This window comes from Amia ocellicauda, chromosome 4, assembly GCF_036373705.1.
Source record: "Amia ocellicauda isolate fAmiCal2 chromosome 4, fAmiCal2.hap1, whole genome shotgun sequence".
Classification (NCBI taxonomy): domain Eukaryota; kingdom Metazoa; phylum Chordata; class Actinopteri; order Amiiformes; family Amiidae; genus Amia; species Amia ocellicauda.
In genome coordinates, this window is record NC_089853.1 from 1,841,610 (window position 1) to 1,856,403 (window position 14,794).

Genomic DNA, 14,794 nt, shown 5'->3' on the forward strand with positions numbered 1-14,794 from the left:
ATTAAACCCACAGCTAAACAAAGCACTTTAACTCTTTTTTGGTTAAATTAAACTCGAGCCTTCATGACCTGGGGGCCTGACAGACTGACCTCTTCTGACACAGCTCCTGTCTGGGAAAAGCAACATCTATGGACCAAGTGTTTAAATAGTTTTTGAAATGCTCAATCCACAGTGAACACATTGAATCCACACCCTGTAGGCAATTTCAGTGCTGGGGTGGGGTCATTTCAATTCAGTGTTACACTGTGACATGTGCACCGAAATGTAAAGTTTTGTCTCATTTTAGTCCTGCTATTCCTCGCCATACTTTACTTCAGTCTTGGGTAGAAATTATAGAATGTATGACTTAAAATAATAATAATAATTTAAACTATAGGGGGACAGAATCTACTGCCTGCAAAAACCCTCAGAAGAACATGTGGCTTAGTTGCACTAGATAGAAGTTATTGTTAAGGCATGTACTGGTTCTGAAATGTTATGAATATGGCCTTTGTGTGCTCAATGAAATGAAAAGGTGTGGCATCACAAATGCACAGAATACTGCTGGGTTCAGGGTTCCTTTATTAGCCCTGCCCCCGCTCTAATGTGCTATTGAGGAGTATAGAAAATATAATACTCTATTTACATGGCCTCAGTTTTGTTTTACTAAAGGCTGCAAGGTTCAGCTTTTGTTACCCACTGATATAGACTTCCTCCTTCTTTATAGGCAAAGGTTTATATACCACACCTAAATGAATGGTAATATTGATGGCTCCAACGATAAATCACATGTTAATTACATTAAACACACATCTGTGATGTCCTTTTCTTGTTTAATCAAATGATAGGACAACTCAGTAAATGTCTACATCTTCGGTACTTAAGAAACTAATTTGCAAGATAAATTGTGTCACATTCCATTAGTTTTGTTTCAGGTGTTTATGCAATATCAGTAGTAAGCAATAATGCAACACAGGCTAAATAATTCATTTACACTATTAAATACAAAAATAATTGATTTATGATATACAGCTCTAATGCCCAAATTTAACTTTCGTAAACCACACATATTTTATAGTCAGGGTTTATCAGGATTTGTTATTAAATACATCCTCAAGCCTTAAATGTTTACTTAAAAAGCTAAACATAAAAGTGCTAAGTACTTTTCAAAACCTGTGGTTTACATTCCTGTCTTAATGTATAGTAGCAACTTATTATTAGAACCACCTGGTTCACAGATGATGGAGTTTATTTTAATGAAAAGGTACTGCATGTTGCCCAAATAGCTTCTAGTAAAAGTCTGAGGTGTAGAGAGAACTGCAGTTTCTCCTCATCAAACAGTGGTGAAGTATCATTAAACCAGTCATGAACAGACAAATAATACAGCCCTCTCATAAAACAAAGATCAAAGCAATGCGGCATAAGAACCTGCTGCTGAAATAATATATATAGGAAATCTATAGAGAAATCTAAGAAAATAATAATGGACAGGCAGCTTCTGACAGTGCTCAGTAACTCTAAGAAAACAATTTCAGATTTATTCTGTGGTCAGAGGGGAAATTAATAGCAGTTCCCATGGTGCACATTGTAAGCTGATGTTCAAGAGCACACATGTTATCAGTTTTCTTTGGTGGAGGAAATATCCTGCACAAGAATGTCAAAGATGTGAAGTATGCACCTGTTGCAACTATATTACCATTTTTTCCTGATAGAGAAAGGAAGAACAAAACAAAACAAGCCACTCATTAAATCAAATAAAAACTGGAGTGGAACCATTTCAAAGCATGGAATTCCAGTTGCTGCATGGACACATTGAAAAAGGTGCCTTCAACAGTTGCCACTGCATTGAATAATGTAATGATTACATCTTTCATATTAAAACGTTAAGAAATACTCCATACTTCACAAATGTTATTAGTTTTATGACATTCCTAATAATTATAAAAGTAATAAGAAAACTAGTTTTTATATAAAAATGTTATTCAATCAAATACACTGCATTATAAATGAAACAGGATAAAGATGAATACTAAGTGTTTGAATACCATCATTGTTGCTTACACCTTAAAAATACAGGCAAGTCCAGTTCCTGGAATTCATACAGGCGTCAGCTATGACAATTGTAGGACGTTGTTGATATTATCCCATCTGTATCATAATTTGATCTGTGCAGTAATTGTAGAGGCCAGATTCCGACTGGACAGATTTGCTCTAGTAACACAGCGCTGGTCACACCCAGTCTTAGCAAGAGCTTTTGCTTGAATCATTTCCTAATGTTTCTTAAGAGTTTTCACTCAAATCACAAAACTTCTATTCAGGTGACACTCTGCCCTAGATTAAGAAAACACAAAAGTGCATAGAGCGAGCTTCCAGGAAAAATGTGTTGCTATCATTACATAGCAAAATGGAAACTGGTGTCAGCTGAAGAAAACAGGGAACAATGCGAGAAGTGGGAATTAAACGTTACTATGGTAATTACACAGAGTGGATAAAACCAGGAAGGAACTCCATGCCGTCTGATAAGGAAACATAAAAGCTCAGAGCTGGATGCCGGTTTTTGCAAACAATGTTAGAGTAACCCAGCGGACTAAGTATTTTATTTTTCCATATTACAATTATGTTTGCACAGCAACCTACAATAAAGAAGCAAATCCACATCTCCTCCATAAATGTTAAAGCCAACAGATTGCACTTTGTTTCAAAGGGAGAAAGAAAGAAATGCAAGATGTTCAACTTTTAGCCATAACTCCCATGCCATTCATCATGTTGGGTAACGAAAACGATACATTTGCAGCCTGACAATCCAGTGAAAGATATGGCAGCAAACCATGGATGCCGTTGTTCTGTTGGTTTTACCACACTTTGGGGCCTGTTGACTGAATTTTTCTCTCTCCTAGGAGATTTATATCTAGATGGTTTTAGACTGAGAGTTTAAAGCTGTTTAGAGATTTACTGTGTGAAGAAGTTACAGCTTTCACGGTTATCCCATCCCTCAGCAAATACAAAGAGAGAAGGGAAATCTCTGAATAACAGGAATGCATAAATTCAGGTTACTAGAGAAGCAAACTGCCAGCAAAAAATATATAGAAACTGGCATGATATTGTGTCAAAACATAGGCTAATTCTATAAAACCCTTAACATTTTCAGTTTATTTTATTGATTTGTTTGTTCCAGAAAATAAAGCTAAAAACACTTCTAATGCTGAATTGCTTGAGTTTCAACACTAGACCACTGCATCTGATAACATCAGATCTCTAAAGCTTAACAATTTAAACAGAAGTTACCATTACCTCAAAATAAGTCTTCACATACATATAAATAGGGAAGTGTCTTTTAGTTTCTCATGTCCTTTGTTAGCGGTTAACAATGTTTTCATTGGGTTGTGCAAGTACGGTCTAGCCCTGCACTCTCTCTGCCTCTCTCTCACTGTCCGACTGACTGCAGTATCAAATCAATGGTTTTAAAATGATCTGTCTTGGGACTTTGTCTGTGAGTACAAACGGACTCTCTGGATGAGAACTCTCAATTTCAGTTGGCATTACAGGTAGGCAGAAATCATGGAGCCAAGTGAGAGAATACATGTGACACTACTCTTGGAATAGTCCCTTTCCATCTGAATCCAGCATAAAGTGATCCCTGTGACCTGCAGCAATCCTCAAAGCACTCCTGACAATACCAGTAAGATCCTGTAGAACAGGGCTGTTCTACATGTGTGTGCTCCAGCCTATATCCCTGCCTAGCACTAGAAACAGTATTCCTTTGGCAGCAGCTCTCACTGTAACAAAAGCCTAACTTCCTCCTCTGGGCTTATTCATCTGAAATATATTTGGAAAGCTCTGGTCATTCCATAAATCAGCACTGTGCATCATTAAAATCCTTATCTCAGAAACTCACAGACAATAAAGAAAAGTCCCCAGCTACATATGAAATATGCCCATCCTTAAATTGGGACCTGCCTCCTTTATCAGTAAACTGCCAGTTAACAGCGATTTCTTTGAACTGGCAGTCAATCCAAAAGAATGCCGGAGAGGCTATCCAAGGGCTTTACAGAGCCATCTGTAAATGTCAACTGCTTTGCTGGGTTAAAGTGGAAATTACTTTGACACCTTTTGTATCTCCTTTAAGTTCTCCTGAAGTCTAATAGACGGAGGCTTGAGGGGACTAATTATTTCAGACAAACTGCATCAGCACTTTAAATGCCTGGCCCAGTCCTGCAGCGGGGTGTACAGTTTCGCTATAAACGACACTGCTGATCAGAGTATTTGAAAGAGACAGCTCGGCTTCAAGTCTGATTGGTATCGTTCAAAAGAAGGGAGGACGTGGCCCCCCAGAGGAAAGCTGATGAGGAATCCAGGAGGTTATTTACTTTGGGACCTCTCTTCCCCTTCCTGTTCCATTACCAAACTGGGGTATCACACACACACCATCAGCCCAGGACTGGGAGGGAATGTATTCCAGCAGGAAGGAAAAGTTCCCAGCTTTCCTCATTCTGTAAAAATGAAAGCCTGTTCAGCAGTCAAACTGGCCATACATCGGAGGGACCACAACTCTGTAGAATCAAGATTCAGGTTGTCCTCCCAGTAAAGAGTTCACTTTAGAAATGAACGGCGGTGTGTTTTAACCACTGATCACTAGAAGAACAAGTCTAGATCATAAATAAAATCGACTGTAATCCCTTTCTTAACCATAATGTAAACCAAGTTTGAATATATTTCATGGTCAATACTGAACACATGGCAAACAGAAAAGGATGTACCCCCCCCCACTTAAAAATGATATCAGCCTCTTGCAGGCTTTTTTGGAGATGGGATTAGAAGTTTTTCTTCATTTTAATCAGTTTTGACAAGCTTGGGTTCAACTGATCTCACCAACTTAGTCAAGGAGAACCAAACTTGTTAATTTGACTACCCTGCTAACATTGCCTGTGGTTAAATAATCCTGTAAGGGACTTTATAGTCACTCACGTACAAACATGTCTGCGGCTGGGCAAGGCACTGTGGGTCTGTCCACAACTAGCAGAACAAGGTTGCTTAATCAAGTTTATATGATACTTCTCCAATTATGCCTTCAATGTGATTATGTAACCTCAATGCACATGTTCTGTGTATATCACATAAAAACACATATTGCATGGCAGTCTTGATGAAAAATGAAAACATGTTAATTCTACAAACAGTTTAACAGAGCAAAATATTTTCCAAAATAATAACGCTTCCCTTTATTACTTCCTGTAATTTGTGTTCAGCCAGTTGCCCTTCTACCCTGAGCTCACTCTCTCAGGTGCAAAATCAGAGAATGAAGAGAAATATCAGATCTTGACATGTACTGTACCTGTTACAGGGGTATTGTTGCTCCCACATCAAATAGCTCAGAATTTGAATACAGGTTCTAAGGATGCTTCAATTATTCACAAAGAGTTCATTTTAGTTAACTGAAAAAGAAATACAAATCCCGTGGGTATGCTTATACTTTAACTGATGGTATCAGATCTATAAATGTAAACAGACAGAGAGAGAAAAAAGTCCTGTCAAATTGGAGGCGTTTGCAAACATGACAAGAGTTCTGCACACAAACAACACCGCAGCGACAAACAGGAAGGACTGCTTATTCACTCTTCCTCAGCTTCATTGGCCACATTGCACAGCCCTCGCCACATCCTCCTTTTTATAGCTGTATTATCATTCAGGGTAATTTAACAAAAAAAAAAATCCTTTCTGTTGAATAGTTGGACATGGGAGTGCTATAAAGCACCCGCATGCTTTCCCTTCTGTCAAAGTGGCGAAGTAAAAATACGGACTGTTTAGATCATGAAAGGCAGTACCAATTAAATCCAATTTAAGCTGAGGAAACTATTTACTACGCCACATTGTTGCGTCTCCTTCGATTTATCAACACTTTCTTGGACCTTTTTCACAGCATTGTCTAGAAACGGGTCCACAGTTCACATAGTGCTGGACTGTAAAACAATGTTGCTCACATGGTAAAAAAAACAAAAAAAAAAAAAAACATAGGCCCGTCCTTCCTTGCTGGATAGTTCTTTCTTTGTTTTCGTCAGTTCCAGCTTCCAGAAAATACAAGATATAGTCTGGATGAGAAAATACCTTGGCTAATGGAACAAAAATAAAAAGGACCGAAGGGCAAAAGACATACACATGATTTATACCCCACTATATCTTCATTTGTTCTCTTGCCCAGATCTGTGTCTACACAGCACAAAGGACCTCGTTCTTCCATGGGCACCCACTGGCACACAGTTTCATCTGAATTACAGTGCTTCATACTCGTACAACACTAGGCCCAGATTACTGTAGGTGGCAAGGTACAAAAGTCCTTTATACATTTCTGATTAAAATGCTAAGCTTATTCTAGGCATTCTCATTGCATATTAATCAAAGTACACAACAGTACTGCTGAGGTATTGAAGGTTTGTTAATGCAAATAAAATGCACACTATAACTGGAGGACCAGGGTTCACAGCACTGTAAATGAATACTGTCCAGTGGGATGGTGTAGATAGTGAGAAAAGACTCAATTCAGAGCAGATGAACACACACTTAAAGCAAATTATTAGAACTAATGACAGTGTCCAAGAAGTTTAATTATAAGGTATTAAAGCAAAACAGGACTGAGAATAAAACTGGGAAACATTCCTGACTGAATGATTCAAGTGTGATTATGGATTACGGTTGTATGATTTAAGAGTGTCCTTGTCCAATGTTTGGCTGTGTGGTGGCTAGCTTCCCCACAGAGCTATGGGTTACACAACATGCTGTCCAGCTTGTGGCCTTGTGACAACTTTCAACAGGTCCTAAGCCACATGTTGCAATGTAACAGCTCGCAGACGGACACACAGCCCTTTGGCAATTGTTCGTTTATTCGTTCAACATGGTTCATGAGTGTAAATGCTTCTGTCAGGACCAATGCACCTTGGGACATTTTCAGCTGTCACAACACAGACTCGGGAAATGAATGCTCATCTCAGAAGGCGTGAAACATTATACGCTATGAGAGATTGCGGCCCGTTACTACACCCCTCCCCATTCCATGTATTTATTTTTTTATTTTCCTGGGGGCAAACCCCACTGAAATATGCTAGTTATTTGGACACCCTTCCAATCTTCACATCTATTTAGAAGAAAGTACTCGAGAAACTGAGCCAAATTACCCTGAAAAAGAAAAACAAAACATTACAAAACCAAACAAATCCAATAAAAAAACATGTAAAACTAATTAGGTCTGACTATTACCAGTGTTAACAGCTCCAAGCCACCTGTTCTGCATTGATTGCTTTTGCTGATACTCTGCAGTAGAACTGTTCAAACTATGATTGTGTGTCTACTATTTGTAAAGCCGCGTAAGAGTAACACATCTGAGAGTTAACGTTCTTTCCCTTTAGTAGTAGGCCTGATTATTTATCAATAATTTATCTGATAATGCCTTCCTAATGTTGTGAGGCCTTCTTTGGAATTAGGTTGCAAGCTCTCTGTCCTGCATGTATCAGGGTTTGACGTTCTTATTGGACTTCTTAAACTGACCCCAAGTGAAAGAGAAACAAGGATATTGAGACAGATAATCACTAAGGTAGACGTTCAACATGACATTCTGCATTCCCTGTTTGATTAATCTCATTGCATCTTTGACCTGATCATTCTAGCTCCCACCATAAATTATCAACTCAGCAGTATATAAATACTCCAGGAGCAGCCATGTATCTAAATCTACTCATTCATACCAGACTGTACTTGATAGCTACCATTCAATAACAACTTTCAGCCATTCTTTCTAGGTGTGGAATAATTTGTTTACTAGAGGTCCAGATATTCCTCACTGTAAGGCAGCTGATATTTTAAGTATTGTGCACTCATAATTAAAATAAAGACACTTTTCTAAGGACATATTGCAGAGGTTTACTTAAGCTCAGTAGTCCTGGTACTTTGTGCAACAATTAATCAAGTCATAGCAACCACCTGCATAGGTCAAATGTAAGACTAGCATATTAAAATAATGGGAGAGAAGGACAGTTCTGCTAGGAATCTTGTAATTGTCCTTTAAAGTAAATAAATGTTGAAGTTAATGAGTAAATAAAATAGCATTATTGATGTGCAAATACAAGGAGAAGAAACTCCTGGTCTAACATTTGCCAAAAAAGACTAATCTTATAAATGCTGATAATTATGAACACAAGATCAGATCAACTAAACTGACAGTCGGTTAGAGGTATGTTGTTACTTAGATGGAGATGACTAGCCCTTTTTTAAACACAAGCAATGAAAACCACTTCAAAATGTTCTTTGTAAGCCAACCTCCTTTTAGAGTCTTTGTGGTGTTTCACAAAGTTTGGGTCATAGTATCTCCCAAGGTTATAAATCAAAGGCAGCTGATTTTTCACAGTTAAGAGTACTTCATATGTCAAATCCTGAACAAGGCTTGAAAAAATAAAAATAAAGGACGAAAAGGAAAACACTCTCTCACACACTGTGACTTTGTTTCTAATTTGACAAAGTCATCGAGGTCCATACTCCACTAGGGTATTTTTATCCTCTTTTACAGTGACATATGCAAGTGCCATATGTGTCACTGGATAATGCACAGACAGTGCTGTGCCATTTTCTTTTAGGCTACTACATCTACAGAAGGAGATGGTGCTTCAATTCACAGGTTAACAAACCCAATGGGAACACATAGAAATCTGTCCGGAAAGTTGAGCGTTGCCTTATAGTAGCTACTCTGCTCCTGCAACCTAATTTATATTCTCATAACTGGGAACTGCTACAACAAATGTGAGGACAAGAATAGGTCACCTAACTTTTTTTATGTAGTAAAGCCATGTTGTTTTAATGTTTGTTTGTATTGTTTTTTGTAGTCTCATTAAAATTAAAAATTAAAAAACTGTAAAATGTAGGGACTATTTATAAACTAACAGGTTTGGACCATTGTTATCTTTAGAGTTCACAGTCCCAACATTCATTCATGCCGAAACCCTTTCAAGTCTAGAATGTTAACTTCAAATAAATACATGCACTACATATAATACATATTGTATTGGTTTATTTGTTTTCTCCCAAGAAAAAAAAGAGAACAGCTCTTTGGTGTATTTATGAAGCACATTCTTTGCCCTGCACAAACTCATTCACCTTTAAGCTGCTTAAGTTAATTGCACTGTTTTCAAGTGTTATGATAATCCACTATTGAAAAAGCATGCTTCTACATCTGTATGTTATTTATACCACACTGAGTGACAATTGGAAGGTAAACTGAAAACCATCTAAGCAAACCGTGTCTTTGTAATGGCTGAACTCACCGCTCATGTCATGGCTCTACTGGCCGTTCTGAACTTAACGGATTTCCATCCCAGTGCGCAGCCCAGGGGAAAACATATTTCAGTGTCTTGTCATCAGCCACACAAGAAGACACAAAGCAGCAGCCGCCAAACACCTTGAAGCCGTTGCACGAAACTGCAGATGATTCAGACCACACTGACTGATGAAAAGTTTTTATAAATTCTGTTTTTTCAAAAAACAACTTCAAAATAAAGAATAGATTACATTCTTCCCCTAAAAGGATCCAACAATTTGCAGGGTAATGAATTAATTAAAGGCTACTGGTAGCTTTACTAAAGTAAACTTACTCAAGAAAATACACACTTTAAGATTGAAATGATTACCTTTCAAATCTCAACACTAGAATATTACTTTTTGAATCCATCATTGCAATTAGCGTCCTTTATGGTTCCTCTAAACATATAAGACAACACACATCCAGGTGACATCATTTCAAGACAAACATTCAAAGACGTTTTGAGGCTCGATATCCATTGCATTGTCGTGTCTTAACTTGTTTAAGCTTGAGCTAAGATTTCAGCAGCTATCTTGGAAATTGTAACAGAAGATTTTGAAAAGTTAAGTAATCATAACAGGCAGGCAAGTTCAGAGTCCTACGAATTAGTCTTTGACACAGACAGAGATAGGACAGACAGACAGACAGACAGATAGATATGTAGTGTGGTTATACACCAGTAAGAACCCAAAGCAATTGAAATGCTCACACGGGTTGCGTGTTGAATAATCAATGAACTTAGCTCTCCTGTTTGTATGTACCTAGGCATGTAGATAGAAATGCAGTCATATCTCACCATCCTCCACACTGACATCCCAAAAAACAAAAACCTTAACACATGTATAAGGAACCAGAATCCAGTTGAGCAGCAGGAGAGCACCATTGTGTGCATCTGCCGCATAATACGACTTTCATACCTTTAAAATACCTGTTCTTGGCGAGACAGATGTCACTTTTTCATCTTCAAAACAATCATAAAAAGAAGTGCCTACAAAGTGTGTGGCTCACCGGCTAAGAGCGGTTATACGAACTTTTTATGGACTCATGAATACACTTCATTTCCATAGACCAAGACACATACCAGCAATAACTGGGACAACACCAGTGCACATGAAAGCAATGGCGTGCTGTGGCTCATCCCTGAGCGCTGCTCAATTATTGATCCCACTAACCCGACACTTCACTAGACAGCATCACACCTCCGTCTCAGTTTCCCGGGCCAGGCGCTATATATAAGTACAAGGTACGGACAGAAAACTGATACACTGAAAGTACCCTAACGCCTTGCAGTGCATTAACATGAATGAATACAAACACAGGCCTACATACATACATACATACATACACACACCTATCAAAAGTCCGACACTCAGCCCGGCGTGCTTATGAATTCAACAGAAAGCCACTCATGAACTCACTTGATCCCCGCACTGCCATGAGCACCTCAGCGCGCCTGCGTTGACACAGCGGTGTGTCGGACGGCGCGGCTGTGCGGCTCTGTTATCCGCGGGCGGAGCTGCTGCGCGGCGGCGTCCAATGGGGAGCTCGCAGGCGCTGCGATGACGGTCGCGTTCGTGTTGCGCAGATTTACGCAGATCTGCGCGGGTCTGCGTGGCTCCACGAATGAGATCGTGTAATTCTGCAGATCTGCGGAGTTGTGCGCTACTGGAACGCCACTGATACCGGCTGTGTCGTCAACTGTACATAGCTACACATGCCTTCTTCACTTGAATCGAGTTATTTCATTGCTGTTAACATGTTTTAATATGTGACCGAGCAAGACAATACACTTTACTGTATTATAATAGTAATAGTAATAATGTACACATTTTGCATGCTGAGAAAATTAAACGATTATATCTTTGAAATGTGAACCGTGACACACAACCAGCATGCAAACTCTGCCGAAGCACATGCAAAACCAAGTCTGCATGTTAAACAAATGACAACAAAAACAAAATACTTCCTCTTCCCCTCCAACAAGTCTGAACTATTTGGGAGAGTGGCTGTGAAGGAGTGAATTAGAAATTATGAAAAGGTCACTCCAAAACAACACATTGACAGCTACACAAGACATATCTATTGAATGTCAGTGACTCTGGCCGACTCTGGGCTGTAATTAGTTAACAGAACTGCTAGGATGAGCAAGCACGTTATTTCCTTTGGCTGGAGTAACTCGTACCACTTCACAATGGAAGCGATGCATCACGATTCTTGAAGGTATCTTATTTTTAAAGTCACACATGCATGCCGTTCAAGTGAGCTGAGTGCTTATAGAGATATGTTATTGCAGTCATTTGCATTAACTTTTCAGCTTGCGTAAGGAACATCAGCCCTTCTAAATTCAAAGTAGAATAAAGAGAATAATATACCAAGAAATGCAAAACTGAGCCCTGTCTGACCTCACACACTGCTTTAGGTATTGTGTCTATGACTAGGCAAACCTAGTGAAGTTTCACAGCGATGCGGCCCACCATATACAAAAGCAGCCAAATAGTGTGAGGGAGCTGAAGCTGAAATAAAGCCTTTCACTGAAACTTAATCCAGAACACCCTCCGCAGGTGAAATGAGCCTGATGAATTATTTATGTGCAGTAAGCCAGAAACAATGAACATATTACTGGACAATGGATGGGACGTAGGTATATATGTAGAATACAAGATAATGCTTAACAATGTTGATAAAAAACAATATTCTGACCCAAAGACAAGGAGGGCACTATTTTGACGTTGATAAATTCTTAAAACATGTGTTGCTGGTGTTGGCAGAAGAGAGCATGATCCAATGAAAGTGAGACTAGTACCGCCGTGCCAAGCCAATGCCACTCTGCCCTCTGGTGACCTGATCTGACAAACAGAGAGATGAGGCAAGACCTACCGACATCACACTGCCTCTCCCTCAGACACACGCACACCGGTCGGCCATTCATCACTGTCACAGCTCAGGTTTTACTGCTTCATAGCAGCTGTCTGTGTAAAATTACAGGGCCGCATGGACTCTTCTGGAAATAAGAAAACAATGTTTCTGAAGAGAAGAGAATGAGATCTTTAACAGGCTGAAAAAGAAAGAGGTTCGCTCTTGGTCATTATTGCATTTCAAATCACTGCAGCTGTACTGAAAAGGTAAAAATACTGCGACCCTGCCAGTGCGTCATCAGAAGCCACATTTAATATGCAATTAACTTCTGAAAATCTACTTTTAAAATAAGCCCCTACCCTTGAAAATGAAGGTGAGACTATAAGAGTATCCTATTAAGAATAGAGTTGTCAGTTTACATCCCCCATTTTAAACCAAGCCATTTAGGTTACATGTCAATACTATCAAAATGTTTCAGTGTGATCTATTACAAGGACAAGGAAACACATGTTATCAAGTACAACCCCTTACAATATGATTTTTAAAAGGTGGGGATGTTTAAACTAGGGATAGAACTGATGGCCATTCTTAGCATTGGCAGTAAGGTGATACAGCTAACCTGTATGGTGTACATCGTGTCTAAGTGAAACAACTTCCAGACTAATTTATATTAACACTAGGCTGTGGTATATCGTCACAAATAACCTTATTTATCAGGTTTCTCAAACTTAACTACATGATGACGGGGCGTGCCCTGATAAATTCAAGGTCAGTTTAAGTAATAAGTAATAAAAACTATACTTTTTATTGGTTGGATTAAGATCATAATTAAATGAAGATCATTGGTTGAACAGTTTCAAATATATACAAAATCGAATAATGAAAAAAGCATGATCATTAAAATAAATATATTCAGATATGCATGTTATTAAAATAGCTGTCTGACCTTCAGATCGAAATGTAAATAATGAACAGTCTCTCGTGTTTGAACAGTTGGAGTTGGTTTCTAAAGTTCAACCTGTAGTGATCAACCGCAATCTACAAAGCACTAAACATGAAAATACATGTTGTCTGCCCGTAGCTGTGTAACTTCAGCAGAAAATCACGAGCAAGGCCTCTCAGAGTTCAAAAACTTTCTCCACCTTGCGGCTGTCAGCCCACGCAATGCAATGAGAGGAGGATATCCCCCTTCCACATCTAAAGACATGCACGGCAAAGGGGAAGCTGCTTTTCACTTTCTCTCAGCAGGTGGTGCATAGATAATCTTAACAGCTCAAAGGTATTCCTAAAAAAGTACCCTTGATGAACTGCAAACAACTGAGTTTGTGTTCATTTCAGCAAAAAGATCTAATCGCTGTGCTCTGTGACAGACAATATTGTCACACGGAAGCCTGGAAATCGTTTGTTATTTCTGAAGTTAAATGAAACCCTTCACCCACTTTTTAATATTTTTTCAAAGATTTAATGACAAGTTTGACAAATGACACTGTTTGTGTAACCATGCGAAGTTGCTGCTGTTTTTGAAAGATTTAGAAAAGCAGAAGGGTAGCCAAATATTATACTTGATACTCTTGTGAGATTTAAAAAAAAACACTGCAGTCCAGTACACACAGTCCTATGAGTCTGTTATCTTTAGGGGGAAACAGAACATCTGCGATTAATTATCGTCCAAGCTGCACAAAACCAAGCAAAGGAAAATTGGGGGGTGTTGACCTTTAAGGGCTTAGACTTCTACATTTAGTGACATGTCTTCATAAGATAGAATAAGACTTAATTTGAAAGAGGGCACAACTAATAATTTGTCACAATCAATAAAACGTTTTTCAAAAAAATGCAAATAATACTGCATGATTTCTTGATGTGAAAAAATATATATGTATATTGTTGTGCACTGAAAATATATACTTTTGTACAGGGGTACCTGAATTAAAATGAATAATATGGAAACAGATAATTATATGTTTATTATCTGTATGGTATATTTAAAGTGTTCTTTTATTCTGATTATTTTATTTTCTTATTTTATTGAATTAGTCCTTTGCTGCAAAATATTGCAAACAGTAGACATAAGGCTTTTTGGACAATTAGTCCAAAAATGAAAATAACACATTGGTCAAAGATTATTTCTTTACAGACTCATAGTTAGTTTATAATTTGTAGACACAAAACAAAAAAGGCTCTTTGGCACCATCATGAGGAAGAAAAATGTATTAAAAATATATTTGATCATTTTGCATACATTTACGATTGCAGTAAAGATTTTAAATTGATACTATTATGCATTAAGTATAACCAACTATTCAGTAATATCAGTTTGAATACATCAAATGCAGCTGTGACTAAAATAAACAAAAATGGAAATAGATATTTAATAATAAACTGCCCATTCTATATGAACTTAATTACATTGTTTTCCAGAGTGTAAATTCTGACCTCAAAATGACAAATGACATACAGATATGCAATATAATACAATACAATAAAATACTAGACAAAATAACTGTATGGCACATTTGTATTATCCTCAAGAATCTAAACATACAGACTCCAGCCAGCTTCACATTCTTGTACTAGGTGTAATGGTGCTTCTGTCAGGTTCATGCTGTGAAAATGAGCCTCTGG

At 38.2% G+C, this 14,794-nt stretch overlaps 1 protein-coding gene across 11 annotated transcripts in view; it reads right to left on the minus strand.

The window, feature by feature from the left end:
• Nucleotides 1-10,823, minus strand: part of LOC136747546 (F-actin-monooxygenase MICAL2) — a 50,328-nt gene extending 39,505 nt beyond the window's left edge. For 9 of the 11 annotated variants that reach the window (XM_066700444.1, XM_066700438.1, XM_066700443.1 and 6 more), the window contains exon 1: nucleotides 10,735-10,823. The gene's annotated coding sequence lies outside the window, so the exon portion shown is untranslated. Of the gene's footprint in view, nucleotides 1-5,311; nucleotides 5,464-10,667 lie in introns of those variants that run through there. The other 2 variants (XM_066700434.1, XM_066700435.1) reach the window with 2 other exon arrangements.
• Nucleotides 10,824-14,794: the final 3,971 nt, after the last annotated feature.